This window comes from Abramis brama (assembly GCF_963993115.1).
Source record: "Abramis brama genome assembly, chromosome: 24".
In the NCBI taxonomy this organism is placed as follows: Eukaryota; Metazoa; Chordata; class Actinopteri; order Cypriniformes; family Leuciscidae; genus Abramis; species Abramis brama.
Genome location: NC_139986.1, coordinates 6,369,596 through 6,389,453, shown reverse-complemented (window position 1 = coordinate 6,389,453; position 19,858 = coordinate 6,369,596). Strand labels below are relative to the sequence as shown.

Below are 19,858 nucleotides of genomic sequence, written 5' to 3'. Positions count from 1 at the left end.
CTACTGTGTTTTCAGTTGCCAGTTAAGGAGTTATATAGACTTCATCTTATTTTTAAAAAAAGCAATATTTTATTTATTAATAAAAGATTAATTTTATTAATAAAAATGTACTGAAAGAATGAATGAGGTGTTTAAACACCACTTCCTCTTTAAAAAAGGGGAGGAGACTGATAGAAACTCTGGGTTTACTGAAGAAAACCTGCTCCCGACCAGGTTAGGTTCACAGAGTAAGTTACTGACGTAACTGTTACTGGTAAGTAACTGACTCTGAGTATAAGTTACCTCTCTTTCTGAAACAGGCTTGACTTACTCTGCTTTCTCAGGTTTGACATACCTCCCATTCTGAAACAGAAAACTCAGAGTTTCCCTCATTTCAGGGTTAACATACTCAGAGTTTTCACTTAACCTCCTTTCTGAAACAGGCCCCTGTAAGCACGTCCTAGCCGGGTCCGTCACTTATGGGTTCCCCGGAAACATTTCCGTTGTGTTCTGTTCTATTTGCAGCGCATTTCTGTATTTGTTTGTGTTGTGAACTTTTGCAGCGCGTTTCTGTATTTGGTTGTGTTGTGAGTATTTGGAGCACACATGCGTTGTGAAACTGATGAAGATGTTTTCTTAATTTGCAGGTGTTTTTCTATTTGCATGTGTTTTCTTCAGTTGCAGCGCGTTGAGCTTTCTCGGCCACCGTACAAATATTTTGTTTCATCAAACATCTCTGTCTTCAACTGTTGATGATATCAATCCACCCATTCAAAGCAACTGGTGAGCAATGACAGTGACTTACTACATTTAACTAAGAAGTAATGCAACTAAATGTATAATGATGTGCATCATTTAAATAATTATTGCACAGATTTAGTATAATCTAAATGTATTACCCCGGTTTCACAGACCAGGTTTAAGCCTATAGTCCCAGACTAAAATGCTTGTTTGAGCTGTTTTAACTGAAAGCAACTTGCACTGACATATCTTAACATATGTCAGTGCCATTACAGTATTTTGTCTTAAGATGCACACCAGCAATGTTTTTTCTAAGGCACGTTTATAAAAGCTACTAAAATGTCCTAATTGAACTAAGGCTTAATCCTGTCTTAATCTAAACCCTGTCTGTGAAACCGGACCTTAGTCTTAGAAACCAAAACTCGGCTGGGTCTATATAGTGTTGGTTGATACATAAAAAAAACCAAAAAACATTAGACCTAATAAATTCGCTATAATTTTAAGAGAATCTCTGGAGGACTCTGATAATAATAATAGAAAACAACATTTCAAATATAATTTGAAACGTGTTTTACTTAGGTCAAACACAGATTGTGAAGGTAACTATAAAGTTTATGCTGTTCTTCTCCAACTTGACCGGCCACTCCAACGCTATCTCACACGACCAATTCGTACAAATTCGTACGAGTGAGTACGAGGTGGCTAATTCATACGAATTTGTACTATCTCACTTGTACGAATTTGTACGATTACTCCAAACCCAAGTGATGGGTAGGGGCGTGGTTAGGGGTAGGTCATTCATACGAATTGGGCAACTCGTAAAATATGTACGATTTAGCAAAAATCATACGAATTCATACGAGTGAGGTCGTTTGAATTCGTACAAATTAGCCACCTCGTAAAATACGTACAAATTGCCATGAGACTGGGTTGGCCTTTCACTTTTATGTCTTTAGGGCGAAGTGCCAAATATCCAATCCAAATGTCAAATATATATGATATTTTATTATATTAAATGATTAATAGAATATTTGTAAATATGATTATTATCATTATAAATATAGCGATTACCTCTAAGGAGGTCAACCGACTTTATATATGATATTTACCATCTGAATCTAACCATATCATGTCAACAAATGGAAAGGTCAGCCAGCTGTTTATTATCATGTTATTTATTGTACCTTTAGCCCCAACAGCAGGGATGTTACCTTTACCTTTACCCCTTTACCCTAGATAACATACTATTACAGTTTTTAAAAACTGTTGCTTTAATTACCTTGAACATTCATGAACAAATCATTAACAAGACCTTTATCTCAAAATATAGACTATAATTTTATCGATTCTCATTTGCTACATAAATCTACCACATTTTAAATAAACATTAAATATTATATAAAATTAGCGCAAAATCAACTTTGCATTTCTGTCTGCAAAAGAGTCAAGGATCAGGCAAATTTCCAAATGCATGATCATAAGCAGTTGTTAAGAACAGTGTTGAGAAGAATTTTTGTTCCATCTAGTGGTTTAAAAGAGAATAAAGTCAAATGTGCCTTTTACCCCGGTGTGCCTATAGCCCCGTTGTACCCGTTTGATTTTTTCTAAATAGTAGATTGATTGTACAGTATGTACATTGATTGTATATAATGACAAATGTTCTTTTTTTATTTTTTAACATGCTTTTATACATCATCTTTTATTGTGGTTGAATCTGAATGTATTAGGAAGGACAGATATAAGAGAGCAAAATATTGATCTCATTAGCAATAATAACAGGTCCTGGGTGAATATCTTCACGTAGATAGTGACAGGACGTCATCTGCCAGACATCGAAGTAGATTACTCCATTGATATCTCTGAACATCTCCTGCATCACTGTATTCAGCTGCATTGCATACCAATCACTTTGAAAAATATCCTGTAACAACACGGATCAGTAACAAATATTAAAATTAGAAAAAAAGTTGTTTTAGACAAATTACCTTAACTCTATTGTTTAAAATTGCAAACAATCCACACATAGCATTCAGTCCTTTTTGTAGTCTTATTTGTCTTTCACATTTTGTACCTCTCCTACCATGTAGACAATAAACCTATTGTTTTTATCTAGTAGAAATAAATAAATAGTTTGCCCAAAAATTATTAGTTCATTATTTTTAGCGCAATGTCCAAGATACTCATTTCCATGGAAACAATTAACATTTTATTATGTTTCTCCCACAGAACTATAATTTTGCTTTAGAAGACTTAAGCCAAATGGACTAATTTATGTTTTATGATCCCTTATAGTCCTTTTTGCAGCTTGGCAGCCTTTCATTGTTCCTTTCATTGGTTCCTTTCATTGTAAGTGCTTGGACATTCTGCTCATTCTGACATTCTCTTCTTCTGTGTTCCACAGGTGAAAGTCAGTCATACATGTTTAGAATGACATGGAGATGAGTAAATGATGACAGAATTATTATAATATATTTTGTATTTATTTCTAGACTTTCAATAAAAAGGTAGCAGAACAAATGTAATTAATTAATAATTAATTAATTTGTTACTTTTATATAGCGCATTTCTTGGTACTCAAGTGTTAAGTGTTTACCTATGGAAGGGGGAATCTCCTCAACCACCACCAATGTATCATATTTTCTTGTTAACCACAAATATCATCATAAGAACACAATATAGAAAATGTCTCGGGTTACTTGACTGTAACCCTTTTCTCTGAAAAAGCGGGAACGAGATGCTGCGCTGATTAGCGCTGTGGGAAAACATCTTTTTTTGACCAGTTGTAAAGACGTGTGGCAAACACGCCAATAATTTGGCTCTGATGATGACGTAATCAGAATGTGCACGTCAGAGGCTATATATGGATGTGTGGCAGGTGTGTTTAAGCTTATGTCTTTTAGAAGTATGTGTTGTGTTTCTGAGTGTTTCTGTTGCAGGGGAAGGTGTGACCTGCACTCAAGCCAGCAGAGATCCTGATTGGTCTGATCCTGATTGGTCTGGTCCTGATTGGTCTAATTTTGGTTCCATTGAAAAGGCCCACCCCAAACACTCTATGGAGGCTGAATGCGTGCCATTTATTTAGTTCTGTCTTGATTTCCTCTGTGATTGTGTGCCTTTTGTGAAACTTGAGGATGCAACCCGCCTCGTAGACTGAGCCCTAATGCCCAGGGGCGAAGCTTGACTAGGGCGATGGCATCCCTCACCCAATGCGACATAGTCTGCTTTGTGGAAGTCATCCCCCGGTTACAACCCCCATAACAAATGAAAAACTGCTCTCACTTGCGCCACTGGCTAGTGCGGTGGACGTTAATAAAAGAAGAGCAGGAACTGGACACAGTAAGAGGAGTTTCTCGTAGTAAATGGCGGAAGAGGACAAAAGGCTTCAAGAATGAATGACCAGATGCAGGGTCGAAAATGGAACTATGAGAAGATATTCGGGGTGAGGGTGCAAAATAACCTTGACCAGTCCAGGGGCAAAGTACCCCGATAGGGAACGCAGGATGGCAAAACCGACAGAGCCTGCAAATCCCCAGTTCTCTTTAGTGACGAGCTAGCCATAAGGAAAACCATCTTTAGAGTCAGAAGCTTGACCGGCGCTGACTTTAGTGGTTCAAAGGGGTTATCGAATAGCCCCTCAAGGACCACGGCTAAGTCCTATGAGGGTACTTTCACTCTGACGGGTGGTCTCAGTCGCCTAGCTCCATGAATGAAGCGGGCAATCAGGGGAACATATGTTCACATATGATCTGTGTAGTTTTGACCATTTTATTACAAATTTGGAAAGGAATAAATAGATAGAAAATAATGAAAACAAGAATTCGGCTCATACTCACTTTAATTTTGTCATTCATTCTTTCCAAATAGAAAATTCTCAAAACATACACAGATCATATGTGAACATACCAATGCCTGCAGTGTTGGTAAGGACATTAATGATTTGTGTGTCTCCAGTAATAGCAACATTTGTTAATGTCCTGTGTAGAAAAATAATAATATTACATTTTATACACGTTTTCTAGAGTTCTGATATTCTTCTGGAGGTTGCTTTGAATCCTTTCCCACTTACATCAGCCCGGTTTGAAGAAACGCCGGAGCACGCTCCAGACACAGGCTCGATGACCTCATGATCTGGTGAAAGGACAAGAGAAAGGGAAGGACACGTCTCCCACCCTTCAACCAGATCGACACGTGAGCCCCATGATCTTGTCATCGAGGACGCAAGTGGAGTGGAGCACTTTGATGGAGAATAAGTCGCAGTGTTCACATTCTGTGTCCTCGAGGGCTGACATAGCATGATGTTTCCCCAGACATAAGATGCAAAAGTCATGCGGATCATACTCTGATATGGGCCGTGAGCAGGGCGGCATGCATCACTTGCTGGATTCTCTCGACATGATTCTGCGTCTGATTCTGCATGATTTAACTCTTTTCTTTTCATTACAGAGAAAGAGAAAGAGAGAGTGAGAAAGGCTTTATTCCTACCTGACAAAACTAACTCCTAGCAAAAGGGTAGTTTAAGAAAAAATGCAGCACACACGGCACGCAATGCGATTCTGAAGAAAAAAGGAACTTGAAAGTGCACCTGTCTCCATCTATTTATAGCCTCTGTCGTGCACATTCCGATGACGTCATCATCAGAGGTTATTTAAGCCAAATTCTTGGCGTGTTTGCCACATGAGTTCACAGCTGGTCAAACAAGGATGTTTTCCGATATCGCTAATCAGCGCAGCATTAAGAGTAGCTTTTGAAAGGGAACTATTGAAAATAGAGTAGGATTGGACAATAAGCAATTGTACCTTTAGTCCTGCAGTGTTTCCAGACTTGATGATGACGGTAGTCTCTGGTGCACGACTCAGCAGTGCAACAACAGACTGACGGATTTTGGCGACTTCATGCACGTAAAATGTTATTGGGTGAAAAACCCGGTGGGCAAAGAATGTGAAGACAACGACTGCATGAGGACCACCAGCTATTTCATCAATATCATTGCTGATATAATGCAAGTCGGTAATGAGCACGTTAGAAATCCGCAAAGGAACACCGTGTGGCCTCCAGTGAACAATTATATTATGTTCCAACTCTATAGCCATCAGGGGTCCACCCAAATGATGAGTGTGGAGGTTAATTCTTTTTATGCCTAGTAAGTAAAACTTACATTAGTATCATCACTTCAATTTCTAAACAGCTTTACAAAGTTGGTTTTGCTTAATGTATACAGCAGCCCCAAAAAGCAAGTGCACACAAGAAATAAATAAAAAAATCATCACATATTCACACTCTGTAATGGTTATGCTCTATGTGTTGACATTCTGTTGTTGTTTTTTTCCTTCGGTTCCCATGTTTCCTTTATGTGTTTAGTTCATTTTCCCTTTGTTCCTGTTGCTAGTTGGATTCTATGATTACTCATTGGTTAATTGATGTTCACCTGAGTCTTGTTTGTTTTCCTAATTTATACATGTATTTAAGCCCTCAGTTTGGTTCCTCTCTTTGTCCTGTATTGTCTCTGCATAAGTGAAGCTGTTACATTGATTCTTGCCTTCTGGATTGACTTTGTTTTTTTGTAAATAAAGTAAATCTGTAATTTAAATCCTCTGCTCCTCTTCCCTTGCCTGCACCTAGACAGAATAGGACCAAACATGGATCTAGCTGTTGGCTTCATTGCCTTCCCCCGACAAAGTCTTCCTTTGTTGGAATACTCTGCCAGGGTCTGTGAGTTAGCAAAGTGCTCCTAACTTGATGATGCCACACTAAAATCAGTTCTACCAGAAAGACTCGGATTAATACTGTGATGATGAACATTTATCTAAGAGCTCAGCAAACAATCAAGTTGTTTGGCGTAGGCCCCGTCCGTAACTCGCATTCCGAGGGTACGGAATCTGCATATCCTGCCTGAAGACGAAGGCAGGGGCGCAGCCCACCCCCTGCGAAGTAAGGAAGGGGGCCATCTGGTGGTGGTGGGGTGGAAGGAGGAAGAGGACATCCTGGCGTCTTCAGGATGGAGGGGAGGACCCAACATAGTGGTGTTGGGGGGGATGGAGGAAAGGTCCCGTCTTGGTGGTGGTTGGGGAGGATGGAGGTGGTTGAAGCGACAGCATCTGCAAACTCAGACATGTGTAAGTACCACCCTTTTATACTGGGCTATTAGGATATGATTGAATAGATGAGAAGGTAATAAGTGACGTGAACGTTTGAGTCTTCCTGGCAGAACTTGCGCTAGGCTTCATTTCTTTTGAGTAGGAGAAAATTATTATGGCCCTCTGGACTTACCAGACATGGGAAATCTATCATGGATAGAAGTCTATTTTGTTTAAAGTATGCCTACCCATTGTTGATGTCCATGCCCACAACTACCACAGGCCCAGAATCAGAGCCTGTCCAGCCCCTCCTCACGCCTGGTTGACCCAGAGCAAAAGCCCACAGAGCTCCAGATCCAAAGCCAGCCGAGTCTGACCAGGTGTGTGAGACGGCCACAATGTCTGTCCCGGAGCCCGAACTTGCACTTTCTACATGCATGAACAACAAAGCAGAGCCCACCGTAGACCCAGAGCCCGAGCCTACTGAGTCTGACTAGGTGTGTGAGCCGGTATCTATGTTCATCCTTGAGGGAGTGCTGGTGGAGTTGGATATCGTGGAGCAGAGTTTCATTCACCCTCCTAGTCCTGAAACCGATTCCTCCCTGTGTGAACTCTTGGATTCCCTGATTTCCTCCAACCTTCAAGCCCTGTCTCAGCCACTGGTTCCGTCCAGCTTTAAGTCTCCTTCATCGAGGCCGGTTCCCTGATTTCCTCCTACCTTCAAGCCCTGTCTCAGCCGCTGGTTCCGTCCAGCTTCAAGTCTCCTTCATCGAGGCCGGTTCTGTCCAGCCCCAAGTCTCCTTTGTCACTTCTGGTTCCATCCGGCCCCAAGAGTCCTTCGTCGCCGCTGGTCCCGCACAGCCCCAAGTCTCCTTCGAAGCCACTGGTCCAACCCAGCATCAAGTCTCCTTCCTCACCGCTGGTCCCGCCCACTCCTTCCTCCCATGACTACACCTTCATGCTTCTTGGGCCTCTGGCTATGCCTCCCCTCTCCCCGCACAGGCTCCTCCTTCCCTCCGATTCTGCCCCAAACCCCCATCTCCACCTTGATCCCGCAAGCCTGTGGTTCGGCCCTGGTCCTCCAGTCTATTGGTGTCACCCTTGGTCTTTATCTCCTCTGCTCTGCCTGGGTTTCCACCTGTTACATTGATTGTTGCCTTCTAGATTGCCTTCTTTGTTTATATAATGAAGTAAATCTGCTGCAATATAGATCCTCTGCTTCTCTTCCCTTGCCTGCACATTGACACACTAATAACACAGAACCCCACTGACTTTCTATGTATGGAAGAAAAAAAGGTTTAACAACACAAGTGTGAACAAGTGATGACAGAATTAAATTTGTTGGTGAACTATCCATTTAAGTCGCACTGATTTATGTACGTGTCATTGCATTAGATACAAAATTAACCAAGTAGCATCTGAAAACCAAAACCGCATGTGCTTTTCTCAGAACTAACTTCACTTTGTGGGACCTCTGTATGTTATTTCTGTACATTCATGCTATGAAGCCTTAAATAACATACTGTTTTTTTTTTAAGAGAGAGAAACAAGTTACCTATTCCGAAATCAAAGCCATTTATGTCAATTAATAACTTGCCTGGCACTTGTCTTTCTAAATACTCAAACCACTGCCTTGTGGTGGAGTCTCCCATCATATAGACAATCTTGTTTTTAAGACAATTTCCCATTTGTGCAGAACTGAACTGCCTAGTGTTGCATACAAAAGAATTCCAGACATCTTTCAGATAGAACCCTGCAGGAACTGGTCTCGTCATACCAGATCTGCATCTCTCCATTGTGCCTAAAGCAAAGAAACATTTACTTGAAAAGACAGTGTTTTAATTATGTAAATTCTGCATTTTCTTGTAACTACATTTGATTTTAGATGACATCTCTGTGTATGTTTTGAGACTTTTCTATTTGGAAAGAATGAATGACAAAATTAAAGCGAATATGAGCTGAATTCTTGTTTTTGGTTTGCTAAATGAAAAAAATCTGTCATTATTTTCTATCTATTTATTCCTTTCCAAATTTGTAATAAAATGGTCAAAACTACACAGATCACATGTGAACATACCAATGCCTGTAGTGTTGGGAAGGACATTAATGATTTGTGTGTCTCCAGTAATAGCAACATTTGTTAATGTCCTGTGTAGAAAAAAATAATAATATTACATTTTATACACTAGAGTTCTGATATTCTTCTGGAAGTTGCTTTGAATCCTTTCCCACTTACTTTGTAAACAATTGCTTCTCAAAAGGATTTAATGGGTTTTCCAAACCTCCAGTAGAGTGATGAACCAGTTTGTCACAAGAAAGTTTCTTTGGTCTCTCACACTGCCACACCGTTCCTGTTTTTATATCCTTATACTCACAGCAGCAGTTGCCTTTACTCCAACTTCCATCTGCACCCCACTTAAGATTGCATTGTACTACTTCTCTGATCCTGTTTTTATTGGGTCCTGGCCATTCAAAGTGGCCTCTATAGTGGCTGCGTGGGAATGAGGACTCCCTGTATTTTTTAAGAATCTGCACAACCTCACTGGAGTGCTCTAGACGTACATAAACTTGTGCCTGACCTTCCCAGGGCAGAAGAAGAGCAACAGAGTAAGTCCCACTACGGTGATCCAGAACCTCCCCGTACACACTCGCCTTCAAGAAGAATAGAGAAGGTTAAGTGTAATGCAGAAAACTAATGTCTGCAGGTAAAGCAAGCTTAAACACCTAAACATTACAGTATATGTAATATTGTGTAAATAAACCAACAATTAACAGGCAAATCAAACTCAATGTTGATTTTTTTGTTTAAAAATTTGAATATAAAATATTATATTATAAACAACACACCTTGAGCTTTGAATTGAATAGCTTTGCTTGGAAAAAATCTCCTCCATATCTTTTCAGTTTCTTGTTGTGGTCTCTGGCTGTGATGGTAACAGAGATCTTTTCTCACACTTTGTAACTCTCCTTGAGTCCCACAATAGAGAATGTTGAGTGGACTGGGCTTGTGCTCTGATTCAGCTGAGTGATTTCTTGATCTGGACCGGGCCAGTCCAGAGCCTTCTGTAGCCGTTCCCACTCCTCTTCACTGATTCCCATGTCATGAGCGGATATTGTAGATGAAGAATTATTATTTCGAGGAACTGGTTTAGGTCTGGGGGGCTGAAATGGAATTTTGATCCCACCATTCAATCCCCATAGAGCCTGGGAGAGGACCAGAATATCAATCAGACCAAATTCATTTTTTTTTTTGTTCTATATATAAATTATTTATTTATTGTAGATAAAGATAATTTCTGGATAATACTATAAAAGTTATGTGGATCTCATTTGTGGTTGGTGAAATCATGCACAAAGTGTTAATGGGTTAGGTCCTATTATGTAGCGCTAGCAACACCATCATGGGTTCAAAAGCAAAGAATTGTCTTTACTCAACAAGTCAAAAGGGAACATCAAAGGGACCTTAGTTCTCATCAAGATGGCTGTATGTTCGACATTTTATCTACTTCTCCACTACTAAAATAATGATGAAAATACTTAAAACTGAATTTTGTCCTTTTTTTCTTCTGAAAATAATTTAATTCCTAGATAAATATGCAGAAACAACTATAAGTAACCTTGAACACTATGAACACTGGGTCTGTGGTGCTACACTGAATCAACTTATAAAATGTACTTCATGTGGTAACATCTACAATAACTGGTTTTGTTTAAATGAAATAAATTATTTAAGATTACTGATTATAACCGAATTTAATCAACCTGAAAAACAAGGTTTTACTGAAGCACAGTTGGTTTTAAATTAATCTGGTTTATTTTAGTTCAGGACTCCATAGTCCAGGTGTAACTAATCCATACTTAATCTGTGTTACAGAAAGCCATTTTTTAAGACACGATTAACTATTCTAGATTAAGGCCTACTCCTGGCTTAATTTAAATGTGTGTGTGTGTGTGTGTGTGTGTGTGTGTGTGTGTGTGTCCAAGTAATACACGTGTCCACTTTGAAACACAATGTTAATCTGAAGTTAAATCTGCCTCCTGGTAGGTTTAATTTAAGCCTCGATTTAGTCCTGGAGTAACTCTAGTCTTCCTCCAGGAAATCAGCTTATTAAACTCTGGACTAAACTAAATCTAGGACTATTTAAAGCCTTGACCGAGAAAGCAGATTTCTGTTAATCTGGTTTAAAGGGCAATTTTAGTCTAGGATTAGGCTTAATCTCTGTTTGGGAAACCACCCCTTAATCTCTAAATACACTCTCCTAATGCAGCCCCTTGCAAAGCATGCTGGGAACTACAGGTCCAGTGCTCAGGGCTGCATTTAGCATTGTAAGCCAATAGATCTTCCTTGTTTATACCCGCGCTGTGGGGCAGAGCATGTAATCACGCACGCCAATGTTGAATTGGCTTGATTAAATAGTAGTACGAAGAGGACAGGCTCCCTAAGCGTGATCCCCATTCAGTCGACGTCGACTACGTCCTCCGTTCCCTCCTTCAGGGAACGGTGGACCAGGACGTTCCCAGCATGCTTTGCAAGGGACTGCATTGTTATTTTATGTTTTACAGTAAAGGGAAAGATGTTGGTAGTTTATGTTAATGTTAAATGTTCAGTTGGACATTTAGAGTTTCTATAAATACATTTTTTTGGTTACTATTGTGGTGAAGAGTAGCGCTGTCAATTGCGATTTTTTCATTTTTCCCTTTAACATAATGTATATAATAACCCCTAATCACAATTTCTCATTGAAGCAAAATTTGCCAATCAGCAGTGAGCAGGTACGCCTGTGTCGAATGTGTCCATCCTGAGCTTTAATGGAAATGGTATCTAAATCAATTAAGTTAAAACAGCATTCCCTTGTTTTATGTTACATCAAACTGATTCAAGTTGGTTACAGAATTTGTAGGTAGAATCAGGTAGAAATACTGGCTCTTCGGTCACTTTTGACTGCTGGTGGTAGATCTTTTTTCTATTTAGCACCAAAACTTTGGAACAGTCTTCCGAACATTGTCCGGGAAGCAGACACACTCTGTCAGTTCAAATCTAGACTAAAAACACATATCTTTGGCCTAGTAAACACATAACACATTATAGACTTCTATAATTCAGTGTTAGGCTGCATAGTTTAGGTCAGCCGGAACCGGGAACACTTCCCATAAATCCTGATGTACTTGTTACATCATAAGAAGGATGGCGTCTACGCTAATGTTAGTCTCTCTGTTAATCCCGAGGTTTACCGCAGTCCACCAGATCCAGGCCGTATCCAGATCTGATGAAGGACTTGGACACGACGACAACGCAGTCCTGAAGTGTCAACCAGTCTCTCCCCTGTGAAGGCCTCCTTCCCTTTACCTCAGTACAGATAAAACGTTGTTCGTTTGTTGTCAATGTTGTTGTTTGCGCAGAGGTTTGTGCAGAGATAACTGATAATCGTTTGCACCTTGGAACCTATTTCCGGGAGTGCGTTCTCGAGCCACCAGGCACTGTTTTGTGTGGATAGGCGGCCGGAGCGTGTTGAGGGTTTTCTGTTAGAACGGCATTAGCGGCCCCTAAGTTAATAACTAATGATCTTCGCAATGGAAGTGAATCAATCAATCAAAACTAACTTTAGATGGACAATAACTTTATCCTAGAGCTGCTGTAAAGGCAAAACAATCTCTGTTACTGTAATTTCCTATTATCACTGTAAAGCTTCTTTGAAACAATTCATATTGTTAAAAGCGCTATATAAATGACGGTGACTTGACTTGACTATAGAGAGCTATACAGGCATCTAGTGGTTACACCATAAAATCACGTTTTATTTTAAATTCAAAAATTGGATTTAAAAGGCATAGTCTCTATATTAATCTAAAATTCTGCTTATTATTATTATTATTATTATTATTTTCAATGGCAAAAATGGACAATAATTATTGCATAAATATTAATTAGTACCATAAAATTATCTCAAAAGAAACTATTTTTTAGAAATACAAAAGTTTCATTTTCAGGTGTCCAGTCACTTTTGACCGAGAAGAAACAACTGCACATGTTCACTTTTTACAGTGTATGAAAATTCCCCTATTTGTTTAGTCCCCTCATGGGAGAGAAAGAAAGCACCTTCCTTTTGTCGGTAAAGAAAAGCAATATGGCTTCTCAGACACTTCTAACTTCACCACTTGCTAAGAGTTTAGAATATACGAGCAATCTGGTAATATATATATATATATATATATATATATATATATATATACATATATATATACACTGTATATATATCAGTCAGTTGAGTACATCAGAAACAAAAGTGGGGCATCTGTTCACTGTCAGTAACTGTGCGTGCAACCAGTGTGGACAAATTATAATGTTGTATATGATTTTGATGAGGCACATATTGATAAGTTTAGTTTTGTGAAATAAAGTAATATTGCTGCACCCTCCATTGCAGTTTGTGATAACCTATGTAATTGAAGTTTGAATGTCTGAAAGAGTTTATTTAACACGTATAATTTATGATGGTCTCCTCCAAATGTTATGAAAGTGGAAAAACAACAACATCTCACAACTACATTACGTGTCAGAATAGAACTTTATTAAAACATAACTATTATATAACATAACATAATTATTTACAATTATAGCTCTTTAGAATTATAAAGTACAGACATTTGTGTCAGTGCCTGTGTAGCTGCTGGGTTCCTCTGGAGAAGTGCTGGATGCTGTCACTCCATTCTCTGTTGTGACAAACTTCAGCATGACCCTGCATTAAATAATAATGCGGAACATATTAGTCATTCAACAACACTCATGACAAAGTTTTAGGATACTGGGTTAGTTAGGTAATCTTGAATTCTGATTCTAAACTACAACCAACAATTGAATTTAACTTTGCACTGCCTAATCTAAAGTGACAAAAACTGAGCTTAAAGTAACAACATGTAACTTTTCAACCTTCATAATATATTTCCAAGACCCTTGTGATAGTACATCGACTTACAATAGGTTGAATGAGACGTCTGCCAGAGCCTGACGGGGTCTGTATCGCTTTTACTGGCACTATGTAACTTCGGGGTGCGGGTAGTAACCAGCGCTCAAAAAGAACTACAAAATTCGACTGCTTTACGGCATACGTCACTTTGCCCACCACTTCCTCAAATGTGGCCAACCAACGCGTTTGTTTTCGTACGTCTGTTTTCGTCATGGCTGAAGCAGCAGCGAAACGTAAGAAGTCCAAGGTTTTGTCGGAGTAGAGTCGGAAGAGGAAAAGGGAGAGTGATAAACTGAAAGGCAGGACGAGGATCAATATTGGTCGAGCGTTTGCTCGCTGGCGTTAGCTTATGGAGGAGGAGAGTTACCAGACCGATGCTGACTTGGCCGTCATGCTGTTGAACTAGTAAGTAACTGTAAATTGCTTGCATACTATCTTTAGTTTTTTTAATCTGTTGTCTGCCTGGCTACGTTACGGAAACTATCTGGTCCTCCATTTATTTATCTTCATGAATCAGCTAGTAGATGAGCGAATTATCAATCTGGTAGCTAGTAAACACTAACATGGTAGTTTTAGATGGTTAGGATGCTATCGCTATCATTCTCGTTCAGATTTGAGCATTGCAATCGACATGCAAATTGCAAATGTTTGAGTAAAAATGTTTAGTCTACTAAACATGTATAAATTATGAAAGGGGGAAGATTAATAATATTATCATTGCCCATATGAAAAAAACCTGCATGCTTCATATACAGTAACCGTAAATCATTTTACGACAACGGTAATGGACAATTCCGCTTCCAACCTGTAGGGCGACCGCAGAGGAAAAGTTCCATGTTGTTGCTTTAAAGGGATAGTTCACCCAAAAATGAAAATTAGCCCATGATTTACTCACCCTCAAGTCATACTAGGTGTATATGACCAGTGTTGGGCAAGTTACTTTTAAAAAGTAATTAGTTACAGTTACTAGTTACTTCTTCCAAAAAGTAACTAAATTAGTTACTCAGTTACAAATTATAAAAGTAACTAGTTACTTCAGAAAGTAACTATTACGTTACTTTCAAGTAAATTTTTAAATGTTCAAATGTGACCCCACCTCCACCCCACAACACAGAAGCGCTGTGCTGTTTTACTACGTGAACTCACTCGAGGCCCAGAGAGAAGGAAATGAATAGTGGAATAAAGTCGTTTTTTTTTTTTTTTTTTTTTTTTGCGCACAAAAAGTATTCTCGTAGCTTGATAAACTTAAGATTGAGCCACTGTAGTCACTTGGACTATATTAACAATGTCTTTAATAACTTTTCTGGGCCAGAAAGTTTCAATCCCTTAGAAGCCTATGGAGCAGTGATCCAGCTCTCAGATTTAATCAAAAAATATCTTAATTTGTGTTCCGAAGATGAACGAAGGTCTTACGGGGTTGGAACAACATGAGGGTGAGTAATTACTGACAGAATTTTCATTTGTGGGTGAACTATCCCTTTAATGTTTCTGGGGGACAAAGTGAGACTAGCCTCCAATCAAATGCCATGTATGTAGATATTATGTTTATAGTGTATCGATACAAATAACACAATAGATGTTTTGGAACTTTTGATATTTATTGCCCCTCAACAGGCCACAACTGGGCAAAATTAAATGAGAAATTAAAAAGAAATAACAAATATACGCTTTTTGTAGTGCAAATAAAAAAATAAAAATAAAACTTCAGACAATTGGTAGATATACTGTACTTCAAGTATTTTCTACCTCGAAAAAGTAGAACAGAGTAACAATATGAGGTATACCAAGGAAGAACAGTAAAAAAATGATTTGCCTCTCGGCTCACGCCGGTTTCACACTGCACGTGTTAGCAGAGCGTAAGCAGCACGTATTTTTTTCGGCACCCATGTTAACAGATTAGAGCATTCACACCGCACGCAGAGGCGGCGCAGCAGCGCGTAGCAGAGCAGAAGCAGCAGTGCCGCGATCGTTTCGGCGCCGAGTCTATTTTTGCCTCCGGGACCATAAATAGACCAAACGCTGCGTGCAGTGTGAAACCAGCGTCAGAGATCTAGTTGGTCTGATGGAAAACAAACAGCTTCAATTATAGTAACGCTCCACATTTTTTGGCAGTAACGGTAACGGCGTTATTAAGATGGGAAGAGTATCAATTAGATTACTCATTACTGAAAAAAGTAACGCCGTTATTCCCATCACTGTATATGACATTCTTCTTTCAGACAATTGTAGTTATATAAAAAAAATGTCCTGGCTCTTCCAAGCTTTATAATGGAAGTGAATGGTTGTTTCTGTTTTGAAGTCCATCAAAGTGCATCTATTGTCACTTTACCATCATAAAAGTGCTCCACACGGCTCTGGGGGGTTAATAAAGGCCTCCTCAAGCAAAGCGATGAGTTTGTGTAAGAAAAATATTCACATTTAAAACTTTATAAGGTAAAATAACTACCTTCAAGCCAAACGCACATACGGATTCGACTTAAATCTAAAGCGCAACTTATGCAAGTAATGCGACGAACTGCTGATATTTACGCTACGCCATGATGCACTACGCTACTTCTGATGTCACAAGTTGCGTAAGTTGCCCTTTAGGCGTAAGTAGACTGCGTATGTTCGTTTGGCCGGAAGCTAGAATTTTACTTTGTAACATGTTAAATATGAATATTTGTCTTACTGTCTTACACAAACTCATTGTTTCGCTTCAGAAGGTCTTTATTAACCCCCCAGAGCTTTGTGGAGGACTCTTATGATGTATAGATACACTTTGCTGGACTTCAAAACAGAAACTACCACTCACTGCCATTATAAAGCTTGGAAGAGCCAGGACACTTTTTAATATAACTCTGATTGTATTCGTCTGAAAGAAGAATGTCATATACACCTAGGATGAATTGAGGGTGAGTAAATCATGGTCTAATTTTAATTTTTTTGGGTGAACTATCCCTTTAAGTGTCAGTATAAATCTAAGACATCTGCCATTTTTTTAAGAATCACTGAGTTCACCTTTAATTAAACAGTTACTTATAAAAACAAGAGCAGTGAGTGTTTAATAAAACAACAGTTGATTATCAACAATTATTACATGGCTTGGCTGAATTCCAATGTAGAATGCGGTCTGTTATTTCTTGATAACAGGCCGCTGCGAAGTATAACACACCGTTGCCATGAAAAACAGCGCGTTGCTATGGACGCAGGATTCTAACCGTAAAGACGGAACTCCTTTTTAAATCAATATTTTGTGTCAAATTATTGATTTATTTGGTGGGTAGCCATCTAATAAGCGGGATAATGTAGAGCGAGGCGGCTGTTATAGCGAATACAACCCCGACAGGCTGATCGGGACCCCGACGCGAAGCGGATATGACAACCGCCTCGCTCTACATTATCCCTTACATATAAAACATAATTATGTCCTATGGAAATCACAGAAAGTAAGATTATGCAGTTTTGTTGCAGCAAATAATCATTTACAAAGAAAAAAAACACTGTAGGCAAATATGACAAATATCTTTAACATAGTTCAAAATGCAATGCAGCGCACAGTGTTATTGAATTGAAATATGGTATAAATTTGATATACATTGTTGGTACTTTTATCAAATCAGGTAGATGTGTTGGTGGTGGTTAAATTATTAATGCTGTTAAACATGTTTAATTAATCACATTAAATTCAATAGCCCAAAAATAAAATGTCACAGGTTGGTAAACATACCTTTCTTTTTCGCTTAGCACCAGACTGCTGTTGTGTCCTCCTGTCCATCAACTATCATTTGCAACCAGGTGCAAACATAAGGTGTAGGTGTGGATGCAGGAATGGCATGTGCTTACGGCGTTCACAAAATGCCTTTTTTGTTTTTAGATTGTTATTAGTTTAAATGATTGGTTGCACTTTGTTATCTGTGTTACAGTGTAATTATACTGAACATTTAAGTATTAAATAAGTGAATTATTTAAAAATAATTAAATAATGAACTACATGTACTTACCAAAGGGTTAGGGTTAAGATTAGGGTTAGGTTTAGGGTTAGTTGAATGTAATTATGTATAATTTATTACTATTGTAACTACATGTAACGTGTAACAAGGACAGTGTAAAATAAAGTGTTACCAATTATAGTTACGCTGAAAGGTAGGGTAGGCAATTTCGGAGAGGCTAGCAATAGCAAGCTAGCTTTGAAGGCACAAGATCCCACCCTCACTTCCGAGCTTCTACAAAGCACAGCAGAGTTTGCAAAGCGTCACGAGACGAGTGACGGTGTTAAATTACCTCATGTCTCAAAGCACATAACATTGCAATAATAGTGAACACCAGCAACTTACAGAGCTCTAGTTATACCAACTGACTGCAGCAGATTAATTTCTGGGCATTGATAGTGTTGACATAGAAAAGCATAAATCTGAGTAGAACATGACGGGTAGCCATCTTGTAATTATGATTTTGACATGGCGTGAACGCAGCATAAGCTCGTTGTTTTGGTTCAGGAGAAACTTTAAAGCGGCTAAACAACGGCTGTCTGTTTGTGTCACTCTGTGACTATATGTCTACAAATCTGCCTATCCTCGTGGAATGCGCTGATCATGTGTGATGTCTGCGCGAGCATGGTGCGAGGAGGTATTTAAATACATAAGGTAATAGACAGGTAGGACAAGAGTCGGACCAAATTCAATGATCGAGACTTCCACAGAAGATATATGTACATGTTTTAATATTTAGACCACTTCTATTATTGATTACTATCAGGATATGAAGAGAGTTTAAACCAGTATAACAAAAAGTGTTTATAATACAAATTGCCTACCCTACCTTTAATAAAGTGTGGAACGTGTGGAGGTGTTTTTTTATTAGGATTTTTGATGAAGAGAATGTTTGAAGTAGAAATTTAAAAGAGAAAATAGCAATTTTAATTATTTGAAATGTAAATCTTTAGTAGCATTATCAAGTATTTACTGACATAAAAAAAAAAAAAAAATCACATTTATAACAGAAGTCAGTACTTAAATATAGGCTATAATTACACATTATGCATTACACAGAAATAAACTTTTTAATGTATACATTTTTTTATGAACTTACCAGAATGGATGATGTCCAAAGAAAACATGCCAGTAGTAGTAAAACTTCTCTTAACCTCCAGACTGAAATACAGAGAAATGATCAATTTCCAAATCCTTCAAAACATGAAACCATCTTGACCCATAAATATCACAATATTCATAAACTAATGATTACCGGGGGGATTTGATTTATTTGTGGCTGGTACGACCATGGCTAATCTGTTGTTTTTCTAGAATAATTTTAAGTCCGCTTGTGAGTGAAGTACATTCACACAACCAGTGTCCTGTTAAACTGGCCACACTGCTCTGAGAATGAGGCGTTCCCACTAATTATGTGACACTCAGTTGGACATCCCATCTGTCCTCAGTATTGGTTTAGCCAGTTTGGCTTTGTTTGATTTGATTGACATTAGATGTTAGATTACATATGAATGGTGAAGATATTCTTGCTATGGGAACAACAGAATTATTTTTCCTGTTCTTTTTTTCCCAGCAGTGTAATCATTACGTCTCTGTGGCACTCACACAACATTATTTTCATTTTTTATTGCAAGGAAAATATACACACAATATATTATATATACAGGGTGGTATGAACTTACAGATTAGAAGATATATGGAACCTGTTAGCCCACCCTGGGAAATGTTAACCAGATTGCAGGTGATAACCAACCAATATGGTCAAACATGTTTGTTTCTGTAAAGGCAGCCGCAGAAGTCTCATTTTCTTGTATGAGAAGATATAACAATACAAATCTAAAATGTCTGTATAGGGTTCAATCCCACAGAAACTGACGATTTTTATTCAGGGTCAGTCAGCTTCACTTAAATAATGACCGGTGGATATTACTTTACAGTAGGAATTTGAGTGTGATTGTGAACATGCCCTATTATGCACACTTATGCAAGCAGGTTATTGTAAGTGTTTTATTTTTATTTATTTATTTGCCTATGCCCACACGTTTTTGAGATTGGAATGTTTCTAGTGTTCCAAAATCCATAACAACAATGGACACCAAATTCTCAACACCATAACTTGCTAAAAAGA

General features: G+C 38.5%; 1 pseudogene across 1 annotated transcript; it reads right to left on the bottom strand.

The window, feature by feature from the left end:
• Window positions 1-2,443: 2,443 nt before the first annotated feature.
• Window positions 2,444-19,074, bottom strand: LOC311075552 (NXPE family member 3-like; annotated as a pseudogene). The gene is made up of 9 exons (XR_014609549.1): window positions 18,986-19,074; window positions 18,830-18,891; window positions 9,642-9,998; window positions 9,031-9,446; window positions 8,872-8,942; window positions 8,392-8,595; window positions 7,043-7,223; window positions 5,517-5,769; window positions 2,444-2,641 (listed from the first exon to the last, which is right to left on the bottom strand). The product of XR_014609549.1 is annotated as an NXPE family member 3-like (transcript).
• Between the last annotated feature and the right edge of the window lie 784 nt (window positions 19,075-19,858).